The sequence below is a fragment of the Rattus norvegicus genome, chromosome 10 (genome assembly GCF_036323735.1).
Source record: "Rattus norvegicus strain BN/NHsdMcwi chromosome 10, GRCr8, whole genome shotgun sequence".
Classification (NCBI taxonomy): Eukaryota; Metazoa; Chordata; class Mammalia; order Rodentia; family Muridae; genus Rattus; species Rattus norvegicus.
In genome coordinates, this window is record NC_086028.1 from 12,235,039 (window position 1) to 12,248,447 (window position 13,409).

General features: G+C 45.1%; 1 long non-coding RNA gene across 2 annotated transcripts; it reads right to left on the reverse strand.

The window, feature by feature from the left end:
- Window positions 1-428: 428 nt before the first annotated feature.
- On the reverse strand, window positions 429-7,118 carry LOC134480755 (uncharacterized). Of its 2 annotated transcripts, none has more exons than XR_010055526.1 (2): window positions 6,320-7,118; window positions 429-3,742 (listed from the first exon to the last, which is right to left on the reverse strand). It is a non-coding gene; the product is annotated as an uncharacterized LOC134480755 (long non-coding RNA). The 2 variants fall into 2 exon arrangements; XR_010055525.1 differs by having other exon boundaries at window positions 429-3,754.
- Between the last annotated feature and the right edge of the window lie 6,291 nt (window positions 7,119-13,409).

Here is a 13,409-nt window from a genome sequence, read left to right on the forward strand (position 1 = left end):
ATTTTCATGAAGGCCTGTTTTCATTTTGGAAAGGAGTGGGATGGTCAGGGTAGCAAACAAGGACGTTCTCTACCTACACATCTTTCTCTCTAGTGCTAGGGAGGGAACCAAGGGGCTCATACAATAGACAAGGGTTCCACTTGGAAGCCACACATCCCTCAGCCCCTATATTTGGCCTTTTAAGCCCCTAGACTGTTTATCACCATTTTTACATCCCCATTAGCAGTGTATCAGTGTTCTGATTTCTCCAGTACTTTGTTGTCTTTTAAGAATTATTATAACCACACTAGTTTGTGTGAAGTTTCGACAACTGGTTTGCACTTTCCTGGTGGCTAGTGAGTTTGAGTCTTTCTGTATTGAAAGATCCCACGCAGAGAGACCCTTACTCAAGTCTTGGGAAATCGCGGACCCCAGACACAGAGAGACCATTTTGGATGTAATAAGCAAAGGCGAGGTTTATTACGGAGACCTATTACAGAGATCTCCGGGCCGACACGTATCCCGCGCAGGAGACAGAGGTGTCGACCCCGAGAGGCTGGGAAAAAGAGTATTTAAAGGCAGAGGCTGTGAGCACCAGGGGATGGGGGATGTCAAAGGGGAATGTACCACAAGTTACAAGATTGTTTTATGGCTCCAGGAGATAAGGGGACGCCAGAAGGTTTTATGGCCCCCTGGTTCCTGGAACAGAGCTACTAAATCAGGAGAAGGGTAGGGTCTTTAGGTCCTCATTATTTTTAAAAGTTTGTCAAAATTGATGGAGCATTTGTATTTGAAACACCTCTGGTTAGGCTTGGGCTGTCCGGTTTCTTGGAATGCTCTCTGTAGGACACAATGGCTGAAAAGCACAAGTAGGGGCTTATCAGGGTCTGGAGGACATCTGGTTAAAGTATGACTCTGAGTAAGCTGGGGGGATGTCTTTGGATGGTTTATGGCTCAGTCCTCGATAGCCTGAGCTGGTTCTTGCATTCCTTTTCTTTATCTTTATGGCCTGCTATTCCTGGCGGCAGGGCTTAGCCCTGAGTTTGTGGCTTTTGGGGCTAACTCTTTTAATTTTATATTTTTAAACCTAGAATTCGTATAATTTTCTTTTCATTCCCGTCTTCTCCTACTAAATAATTCTAATCTTAGAATTTTGATATCAAGTCTCGTATTTGGTCTCACCAGTTGTCTTAACTGACTGGTACTGTTGTCTCAGGACATCAACCGCACAGCACCCACTCGATTTTTAACAAAAGCAATTAACCTGTTTGTCACGCAGGAGCCAAAAACTAAAACCAAGAAAATTATTAATAATGGCCCAGCTGTAGCAGAGAGTAGGGTAGTCATCCAGGGAGATCTACTAAACTAGCTCTCGAACTATCTCTGATGTGTTTTTCTGTCTGTCTTTTGTCTAACCTTTTTCTAAGTTTATTTATGGAGTCTTTAATTACTCCTGAATGGTCTGTATAGAAGCAACATTCTTTCAGTGTAGCACACAGGCTCCTTCTTTAAGGAATATCAGGTCTAATCTTTTTTTATTTTGAAGGACTACCTCTGAGAGGGAGGTTAGGTATTTTTGGAGGTCAGCTAAAAAGTCTTTAGCATCAGGATTCTAATCTGGACACTATCTGAACCTATACACCAAGGTCATGACTGTCTTTTAGAACTTCTAAACTTATATAGGTTGTGATCCCTGAGGCACAATCCCAAGAAGTGTTAGGAGTACTAACATATGTAATGTTACATCATTTGTAATAGAAATCAAGCCTATCCCCACACCTATCTCGATGGAACCCAGGACAAACATGACTGAATTTCCCTCTAGGTCCCAGCTCTCAGCCCTAACAGCTAGTAAGTACATGGCTGGTGAGGGCTGAGAATTGACGGCTGTCAGGGTGGTCAGCAGCACCAGGTACGGTCCTTTCCAGCGAGGCTCGAGTGTCTGGGCTCAGTGTAGCTGCTTCCGACCTGGAACTGATGGGATGTCTCAGGGGTCTCCGGGGCATAGGCTGCTGTCAGCTGTGAGCAGATTTCTTTCTGTATCACCTGTAGGTCTTTTAGCCTGGCACACAAATCATTATTACTATGACATGTTGGTTCAGTAACATCATCTAATACAGTCAGGGGAGCTGAGGCCCCATATAAGATCTCAAAGGGGATAAGGCTGAATCTGGAAGGGGTATTTCTTGCTCTGAAGAGAGCAAGAGGGAAGGAGTGTCACCCAGTCTGTGCCAGTCTCCATGGTCAATCTGTTCAGGATCTCTTTAAAAATTTTATTTATTTACTCTACCTGTCCTGAACTTTGAGGTCTGTAAATATAATGTAATTTCTAATCGACCTCTAAATACTTGGCCACACCCTGGCTTACCTTGGCAACGAAAGTAGGGCCGCTGTCAGACCAGATTACCTTGGGCATTCCAGACCTGGGGAAGATTTTTTCCAGTATCTTCTTGATGATTGTAGAGGCCGTCTCTCGTTTGGTGAGGAAAGCTTCTATCTATCCCTGGAAAGGTATCTTCATTCATGAAGAGAACTGTTCCCGTCTGTGGACAAGGTCCTCGGCTTTCAGCAGGGGTCAATCAGCCAGTCACAGAGGTCTTTCCTCCACCCATGTGCTTCTGTCAGTGTTTGACACTCGTGCTGTGGTGGCTCCAGGTCCGGATTGGGCAGCAAGGTGACCAGATTGTCCCCAACCGGTGGAGAATCTAGTCCATGGCAGCTGACCAGTGGTCCCATCTTTGGACACTCTATCAGCCACTCTATCACAGTTTAAGTCCTGGATTGGGTGATAATTGTTAGTTCCCGGCTGGCAGGAGTGATGTGTTCCAAGCAGAAAAGCACTAAGCCATTCATCTCCCAGCATCAGTTACTGGTGCACTGAGACAGGTCTTAAGCTCCACATACACAGTCTATAGATATGTATATACATAGCCTCATCTAGCCATTTTAGCCCACGCAAGCCAATTTGGAGAGCAATTTTCTCATGAGCAAGGGATAGGGGCAGTCAGGGATGACCATGAATTAGTGGGTGGGTTACCCGGCCCACGCCAAGGTCCACTGTTCTTCGGGCAGTCCATAGTATTGTTTGTTGTCAGTAGGCCCCTGTACCCAAGGTCTTTGGATACTGGCCCACTGGAGCATAGGAGCACAGAGCATTGGGTCCCTGTATCCACAAAACAACTGGGCGGGCTTCCCTTCCATCTCTGTGCATAGCCAGCACCAAGAGGCTCTCCAGTGTCCCCTCTTGTTCTTTTTGGGGCAGTCCCTGACCCAATGTCCTTTTTCTTCGTATTAGGCACACTGATCTTTAGCCAGGAATTCTCTTCTGTTGTCAGGTACTATCTTCCTAGGTTCCCTAACTACTGTGGCCAGTATATGTTCCTCTCTTGTCTTTTATCTCTCTTTAGCTCTCTAACTTCTTTTTTTTTTTTTGTCTCTTTTCTTCTCTAGCTTTCTGTTCTTTTTATCTCTTTCTTTTTTAACCTTACTTTCTCTGTAACTTACACTAACTCTCAGCAACTTAACTTAACCCTTCAAATTTTTGTAACATTCTCTTTATATCCTTTCCTTATCTTAGCCAGATTGGTGGGGCATTTTCCAGCCCCTCAGAGACCCACCCTTGGAGTCTGGCGGCAGACCTGGAGCACTCCCTACCTTCAGGCGTCTGAAGAGAGCAGGCAGAAGTGAGGGCCTTCCATCCATCTCTGGAACACTTTTTCTGGCCTCTAGTAGGATTCCGTCTTTCCTCGGTGGTAAAGAAGACCTGTAACAGTTACTAACAAGCATCTCAAATGGGATGGTGAGTAAACAAGGGAATCTTGAGAATAGAGGTCCACTGAAGAGGGCAAATAGCATTTAGTCACACAGCTAAGCCAGGAGGCTTTCTTGGGACAAAAACACCTTGTGTCTGTGAAACAGAAAAGTGAGCAGAGGGGCAGCCTATCTGTTACCGGCTGTCTCTCTTGACTTAGATTTTCTCTTAAGGAGTACCTTCTTTTAGTGCCAGCTCAGTGGCTCTGTCTCTCAATAAACCCAGCCTCTGAAGGACACTAGGCTTCTAGTAAGAACTAATAACAAAAGGATGGAGAGACGGTAGAACCTGGGTGTTAGATACTAAGCAGCTGACAAAAGAATTGTAACCAGTTCACCTGGGGCTTCTTGTCTCTTATATCTAATAAAGAGATTGTTAATACTATAGTACCAACCTTTAATAAAAAAAACTATAGCTCTCTCCATGTCTCTGAATATCAGGACTGTAGTAGTAGTCCTTTACCAAACTGTCTCAGTGGGCTAAGGGCCCATGGAAACGAAAACATTAATCCTGACCTCGGCCACAGCCAAAGCCTGAATTCTAAATTTAAACTGGCAAAACAAAACAAAGTTCTTTACAGTTTGTTGTAGATTCTTTGAAACTATTTTAGGGGCTTCTCTGTCCCCCAACCTGGGACATTTCGACCACAGGGGCAGGAACTAGCTGCTGTGGGGATAAGATCAAAGGCATTCTCTATGCTAATGATGACCAGTGAGAAAAGTAATTTAATGCTGGAGACTGGCTCCTCTCTTGGAATAGGGCCAGCAGATAAGGCAGGCTCCTTAAAGAACTTCTCTTAATGAGCACCCTCTTTCTGTGAGCAAGAGTTGAAGGTCTGGTCACTAAAAGCAGAAATTCCTTTCTTGTTCTTGTTTTTCTTAGAGTCCTCTCCCACCTCACTCTCAGCCTTTTTAGATTATTCTTTATGTAGCATTTTTAACACAGCCTGTCCCTTTTTTATAGCCTGTTGACAGCATTTCTGATCTTTTAGGCAGCTACGCACTAAGTGCCATACCGGCTGAAACTCCACCTTTAAGATTCTTTGTTCTCAAGCAAAATTTAAATCCTTTTCTAGCTTATCTCAGCTGTCCACCGTGAGATTCCCAGAGATGGCGAACCAAGGTGTAGTAATTCACTAAGAAATCTCTCTATAGTGTTTCTTTTTACCTTAAGCCTTTTACTTTTAAACAGCTCCTGAAGAGCCAGAAAAATTGGGTGAGACTTGAGAAGTCCCCATGCTCGCTGCAGCAGCTCCGCAGCTAATTTCGCTCCCCCCTACTGTGTGTTGCGAGCACAAGCACAGATAAAACACTATGTTTTAAAAAATTAACGTTGGCTATCAACCAACACACCGCCAGTAGAGCGGGGTCCATAAAATTAAGTTTCTTACTCACTATACTTGTTTCATACCGGAGGCCTAATCTGGGGAACTTTTTTATTTACGAGCGGTTTTGTCCTAAAGGTTTTTGTTAATGTCTGTTTACACAACTGTTAACAGCAGCTAGGCTGATCAAGGGGAGTAAAGGGAGGGGCATCTCTCCTTGGGGAGGAGGCTCAAGAGAGAAAGACAAAACTCCCTGGCAGAAAACAATTTTTCTCAAGCAAATTATTTTTAACTCTTAACTTAAGCACCAAGAGGACCAAGTAAAACTCTATGACGAACAAAGCAAACAGTTTCATGATTTCAAACACAGTCGTCAGTCCAAGATTTTAAACACAGTCATCAGTCCAAATTCAAACACAGTCGTCAGTCCAAAATTCAAAAACGAAACAAAAGCCAAAAAGACACTCGACAATACCACAGAAAACAAGCCAGACAAACAATATCAAGACAAAGCATCTTATAACCAACTTTCACAGATGCCTGGTACCTTCAGTACGTGGCCCAAACTGCAGCTTAACCTTAGCTGCTTTTGGGATGAGATGGACCATCTGATTCCACCTCCCAACAGGATTCCAGAGTGTCCTCTTGTCCTAACGACTAAGCACACTTGTCCGTGCCTATATTTAAATAGGCAGCCGAACTCGACCTCTGACGGAGTGGGATTCCTCGTCCACTCCCGCCTAGGTAAAAGGAGCATTCCATCTCCTTTGTTCCAGAAAACCAGAGTCAGGTCTTCCTGACTGTCCATAGCCGGGCTCTCCCGACTGTTCTCCGCCCGTGGAACGTCTTCCAGGGGCTGCAGCCTTGCGGGCCCGGGGCGTCCCCCCTTCCGCAGCCAGGGGGTCCTCACGGACCACAAAGGCAGCTGCACTGAGTGGGGTTACACATCCACTCTCCTACAGGGCAGGAATACACATCCACCCTCCTAGCACAGGGCAGGAATACACATCCACCCTCTCAGCACAAGGCAGGAATACCCATCTGCCCTCTTACCACAGGGCAGGAATACCCATCTGCCCTCTTAACACTGACCAGTACTAAGACACACATATACACACACACGGCGGAACCAAAACAGAGACAGACACAGACGGACAATTGCGGCGCCGCTCACACAGAAACACTCAGACAAACATCCAACTCACCTCCAAGGGGTCTTCGGAGTCTGGGGTAGTCGCGCAGATCCCGGACGAGCCCCCATAAATATGAAAGATCCCACGCAGAGAGACCCTTACTCAAGTCTTGGGAAATCGCGGACCCCAGACACAGAGAGACCATTTTGGATGTAATAAGCAAAGGCGAGGTTTATTACGGAGACCTATTACAGAGATCTCCGGGCCGACACGTATCCCGCGCAGGAGACAGAGGTGTCGACCCCGAGAGGCTGGGAAAAAGAGTATTTAAAGGCAGAGGCTGTGAGCACCAGGGGATGGGGGATGTCAAAGGGGAATGTACCACAAGTTACAAGATTGTTTTATGGCTCCAGGAGATAAGGGGACGCCAGAAGGTTTTATGGCCCCCTGGTTCCTGGAACAGAGCTACTAAATCAGGAGAAGGGTAGGGTCTTTAGGTCCTCATTATTTTTAAAAGTTTGTCAAAATTGATGGAGCATTTGTATTTGAAACACCTCTGGTTAGGCTTGGGCTGTCCGGTTTCTTGGAATGCTCTCTGTAGGACACAATGGCTGAAAAGCACAAGTAGGGGCTTATCAGGGTCTGGAGGACATCTGGTTAAAGTATGACTCTGAGTAAGCTGGGGGGATGTCTTTGGATGGTTTATGGCTCAGTCCTCGATAGCCTGAGCTGGTTCTTGCATTCCTTTTCTTTATCTTTATGGCCTGCTATTCCTGGCGGCAGGGCTTAGCCCTGAGTTTGTGGCTTTTGGGGCTAACTCTTTTAATTTTATATTTTTAAACCTAGAATTCGTATAATTTTCTTTTCAGTATGAAATCGAATCATTTCCATATTTCGTTCTGTTGAAAATTGGCTTGCCTATTATTACTGGGCGTCTCGCATATGGCTTTTGTTTATCCTGTGGTACTAGGACCTTCGGCACACGAGGCAGGCGCTCCCCCACCCCCCGTGCCCCTCCCGTTTCCAGCTCTACTTCAGAACGGTTTTTCAGGTTCTCCAAGGTAGAACTGAATTCTGTAACCCAGCCAGGACTTGAGCTTGTGATTCTCCTGCCTCAGCTTCACTAGCAGTTGAGAATATCGGGATGCATTACCAGGACCAGCTCACGGTTTGCTTGTTCAAGAAGGAAGCGACTGAACTCAGGTCCTTGCGTGTTCCACGCAGCTATTTCACCAGTGAACGACCTTTTCTTCCCATCATGCAGTTTTAAATGGTGGTGCCTTGTGACAACTTTTCTGCTCTCTAGGGACTGATCACAGAGCAGAGTGCACAGTCATGCAGCATGCGAAACTTCAGCCAATCACAGAGCACTGCAGGACTGTGGCCTCCTAAGATTATGTAATCTGAGCATTCATTGCCTCCATTGCTTACGAACAATCTGATGCTCTCACAAGGACAAAGTCACCTAACACTCCCCACCCCCATCTCCATTACTAGAGGATGTGCTAACTACTTACGGGCTGGAGGTGCTAACAGTTTTGTTAAGAGTTTGCTTTGTGTCTCGGTGTCTTACTGAGAACTTAATAATCTAACTGCGTGATTTTTTTGAAAAAAAAAATCTGTAAATAATTTGGTATGTCTTTCAAATGTGAATACTTAAGTCTTCTTTTTAAAAAGGTAGAATCTAAGCCAATTCGATCAATATTCTTTTGAAAAACTGAATAGCACACACACACACACACACACGCACACGCACACGCACACGCACACGCACACGTACACGCACACGCGCATGCACACGCACACATCTGGAGACAGGTGTTTAGATGTTTTCCTGATTCCACTTTGCTGTAGCTGGGCATAAAGATCGGGCAGCGTCTGAAGTGGCCTGGGAAGCACCGATCAGCTGGCCAAATGGAAGAGCTGCAGGCATTACACCGATTATTTATTTAAGCAACACAAAGAAACTTCGAAAATGTTCTCTTTTTCTTAAATCAAAAAAGATTATTTCTTTAGAAGCCAAAACAAACAAAAAATAAAAAATAAAAACCGAAACCCACTAAAACCAACCAACCAGCAAAAGCCCAAGACTCACAGTGTTTGCAAATATAAAATACCAATACTTCAGCAGTGTCTAGCCTGTCGAAAGTGCTCAGTAAAATTTTAAAATATTGAATGACTGAATTGACATACAGAGTCATATCTTTCAGGAAGCTTTAGAAAGTAAATACCCTCAGGCAGAGAGAAGCAAAACCAACAGTGAAAAACAAAACAAAGCAACCACCCTCCCATCCCCACAAACAGTCCTGGGCAAGAGTTAGTGTATATTAACTGGGGGATTATGGAAGGTAATAAACACTGGCTCACAGCACCCGGGATTCTGGTTGCAATGAACTCTTGTTGGGTAAGTATGTTTTTCTAAACCACAAATCATAAACTGTGGTATCAGTTGGGAGTAAAGAACCTTTCGGAGTAGTTTGTATGATGCTATTTGGCTAGCAGAAGCACAGGGTGACGACTTTAGAGCAATCCCAGAAATAGGATTAAGGGCGGGAACACACATTAACCCTAAAGGATAGGTGAATTCCTCCTTAAGAATGAAGGCAATAAATTTCCAGGTCATCTTTTTCTTAGAAGTCACAGAAACGTGACAGAACATGTAAAGTGTGATGCATGAGTACAAAGAGAGAAGTGAATTACAATGAAGGTTTAGCGTTTAGTCATTTACACATTATTTTTTTTTTAAAGATACTTGAAGTCAATGTAGTGGATAATGAGAAATTATTCTAAGTGTATACTGAGCTCCTGGGGACTTGCTCTATGTAGGAGAATGAATGTCATTATTTTGTTTCTCAGGCTTCCAGGAAACCAGCAATTAACCAACGCTACTGAACTCTTAATGAATGAGTCACTGCGGGGCTCATTAAAAGTGCAACAGTAGATCAAGTAGTTTCAAGTTACTAATAAGGTGCTTTGGTGATCATTACAGACTGCTGGTATCCCTTCTGGGAAACCCTCATTACGAGACATTTGGGATATAAGATGTTCTCAGAAATGAATACCCCAGGCAGGAGACCAAGAGATCCTTTCACAAAGCCATCTTGAGAACTTGCAAGTCAAGTTTTGCTGCATTCTAGGGTAGAGAAAGGTTCCCTTTGTCCTCAGTCTTGTCCCTCTGGGAAAGAGGGTTCTGCCTAGTGGGAACTCTCTCAAAGACCACTTAAGGCATGAGTTGTCAATATTACTTTCCTGCTTCTAAAGGGAACTATTGACAAGTCAGTATGTAATGTCTGGGGTTTGCTTTAAATACTACAAAGCAAGCAACACCCTCAGAACAAATTAAAACCATAACACTGAAGGGGATAAATGGGGTAAGATTACCAAATGGTGACAATTTTGAGTCAAGGTGCCATGTCAAGGTAACATTTAGGGCATACATTATATTAACTGTATGTTTGCTTGATAATCCCTGTTTTAAAAACCTTTTAGATAGCTATAGAAAAGGGATTTTCATATATATATATATATATATATATATATATATATATATTGAGTTAGTTATTACTCTATGTGTTTATGTGGGTTCTTTCAGTTATAATTAACAGATCTTCCAGTTCATATTCGTTTTACCAATAAATGGAGTGCGTCATAGAATCCATGGAGTTAGAAAGTTCGGGCAGGCATAGGCCTCAGGTGATGCTTGGTCTTACAGTGCACTGATTTATCTAAGGGCCACGTCCTGTCATCCGCTCTTCCTTCTTCTCCAGCACCTTCACAGTCTACCCCCAGCTTCAGGAACAATGTCACTGGTTGCTAGGTTAGGTGCATGTAATATCTGGCACATGCTGGCTTTGTTCTAGCATTTGTAACGAAAGCCTTAAAGGCAACAATCAGCCTAAGCCATGTGCCTTAACCAGAAGTGCTGTCTCCTCAACTGTGGCTCACAGCCCTCTGTGGCATTAATCAAAACCATTGGTTGTGTACAGAGGCAGAGACAGAATTCTGAAGACTCTACTGAAGGAAGTTGGAGAGCTGACACCATCTGACCTTACACCCTTTGAAGGCATTAACTCAAAACTCGTCGTAGGCCTAAATATAAATAACCAAATGCCCAGAGGTTACGAGAGAAATCTAGATTAAATCAAAACTTGTTCTCTTCGGGCTGACAACATGGCTTGGTTGGTACAGCGCTTGCTGTATACACAAGTCTGAGTTTGATTCCCAGTACCCATGTAAAAAGCTGGGAATGGTGGCATACGCTTTGTTGGTGTTCTTGGGTTTTGTTTTTGTTTTGTTTTCCCAAGGGGTTTCTCTATGGAGCTCTGGCTGTCCTAGAACTCCCTATGTAGACCAGGCTGGCCTTGAACTCACAGAGATCCGCCTGCCTCTGTCCACCCCTGCCCTCCAGGCTGGGGTTAGAGGCCTGCACCATCATTATGGCAACCTTTGCTTTTAACCCAAGCACTGGGGAGGCCGAGACGGGATCTCTGGGGCTTTCTGGTCAGCCAGCCTAGCTCAATTGATTCAGGTTCAGGAAGAGACCCTGTCTCAAAAAACAGGGGAGAGAGTGACTGAAGAAGACACTTGAAATTGACCTCTAACCTATACAATGCACACAAAATAAAATGAAAACCAAACAAAACAACAACTACAGCAGACTACCTCTGTTGACCTGCCCCAGCCAGTGAGAACAAGAACAAGTCTCCTTGAATCAAAGGAAATGAGTGGGGTTCCCAGGCTCCAGGTGTCTGAGGTCAGTACAAACAAAGCACATCTCACCTTTAGTTACTCAGGGAGAACATGAGTGCCATTTACAGATGGCTAAGCAAACACAGTACAGAGGGAGCACACCTGGGGTTTTGTCTCCTCATCTTTGCTCACATGAGAAGAGCCAGGAATATTCCTCCTCAGGCCTTTGCCTTTCCTGCAGAGACAATGTGCACGTGCCCTGGCTCCTCAGTGCTCTGTGGCATCCCCTTCACTGTCCCTGCTTCCAACTGCAGTCACTTATCATAGTTTAGGCCATTCTTTCTGGAAGGCCACCTTGTGGGACAGCATTCTGCATTCTGCCCTATCCACAGTTCAGGGCAAGTTCACAGCTTTCTTACACAGGCTCCTGCAACCTCCTTTTGAGTTGTTGGTAAGGGTCCAAGAGACTCCCCTGAACAACACAGGTTACTGCCGATGAGTGCCCTCAGCTGCCTCCCAGAATCTAAAGGTAAGAGACATCGATGAAGACACCAGCGACTTTAGATACAGCACTTGGAGGAACTGAGCTGGACCTGACTGGAAGTCTGCTACCCCAGGCTCTCATAGTTCCCGAAGGTGCTATGCAAACTGTCAGGAAAGAAAAGCAACCAGGAACAGCACAAAACCAACTCAGTGGGCTGCATGTACATGTAACGATAACAGTGCTAGAAGTCATGATATAAACATAGTGCTCATGCTAAAAAAAGCTTTGCTTTTTAAAAAATGCTCTGGAAAAATGGTCCAGATGATGAAAATACAAGGCACAGATTAATATAACATGCTAGGGCTGGAGAGATGGCTCAGAGGTTACGAGCACTGACTGCTCTTCCAGAGGTCCTGAGTTCAATTCCCAGCAACCACATGGTGGCTCACAAACATCTGTAGTGGGATCCGACGCTCTCTTCTGGCATGCAGCGGTACAAGTGCTCGTAGACAAAATTAAAAGGAAAAAAAGAAAACATGCTCATGAAAAGTACACGTAATAAAGACTTTCACTGGGCATGGTGGCACACACCCTTAATTCCAGCATTCTGGAGCCTGGCCTACAGAGTGAGTTCCAGTCCAGTCAGTGCCGCACAGAGAAAGTTTGTCTCAAAAGAGAAAAAAAAAAAAAAAAAAAAAAAGAAAAAAGAAAAAAAAAAAGAAAAAAAAAGAAGTCTTAAGAGTCAAGAGTCAACAATAACTAACAATAGTTTTAAGGAGTCCATTTAAAACCCAGAGGTCTCCCAGAGGCCCGACAGTTGCGTGCCACTACAATGTGCAACTATCACTATGTAACAATGTAGGGGCCACTACGATGTGCAACTATGTGGTGGTCGATGGGAGGGAAAGAGAATTAGAGCAGTTTGAGCCCTGTGAAGAGAGATGAAACTGGAGACTCAAAGTTGGAGAGGAAATAGCCTGTTCTGAGTAGCCAGCCCCGCCCACTGAGGTAGTTAGCCCCGCCCACTGAGGTAGCCAGCCCCGCCCCCTGAGGCCTTGATGAAGTCCTGCCTTGCTGAGGGCCATGTCTGGGTATGTTGCCATGCAATGGCAGGGTCAGCATCTGCCTGAGACTACGTTGCACGTTGCTGTCACAAGGGCTCTGCTGGCCGCACCCCTTACTGGCTGCGACACTCTGGAGAACTGGCCCTGTCTCTTGCTAGATACAGCATGTGTCAAAACAGGCCCTGCACCTTGCCTGGGCAGCAAGGTAGAGCTGGCCTTGGTGATGAAGGCACGGGTGAGCCTGCCCCAGGGCATGGCAGCAGGAGAGCTGGCTCTGCCCTTTGTGGCTGCAGCATTGGGTAAGCTAGCCAGGGCAGTGCTGGAGAGCTCACCCTAGTGGTGTGGGTGAAGGAGAGCTGGCAGGCTGACCAGCTTAGCTACCACATAGACCCAGATCCAGGTCTTTGAGTTGGTCCACCCCGATATCTACCCCATCCAGACTGCTGGAAGGGGCCAGTCCTACAGATCTCTGTGACAGGATCTCCATGACACAGGGCAACAACAGGATATCAAGAGGAGTTCCTGTGAGGATCCAGTATTGATAATGTAGCAGAGGCCAGAGCCCTGGAACCAGACTAATGATTCATTGCAATGAACATTTGCAAGTAAAGATGTGTGGACAGAGGGATAGACTGTGGGACACACTGCTGCTTCCTTGATGAACTCATTATGCTTTGTTTTGTTTATTTATTTTTTATTTTGAGGAGGGAGGTCACTAGGGCAGAGGGCAGAAGGTGGATACAAGGGACAGGGAGATGAGTGGATTCAGGTACGTGATGGGAAACTCACAAAGACGCAATAAACAATTTAAAAAAAACTGTCAAAAGATCTGAACAATTCACTGAAGATGTACAGATGACAAGTACAAAGATTAGCATCCTATGTCACTAGGAAATGACCTGTTAGAAAAGCAGGGACACACAAA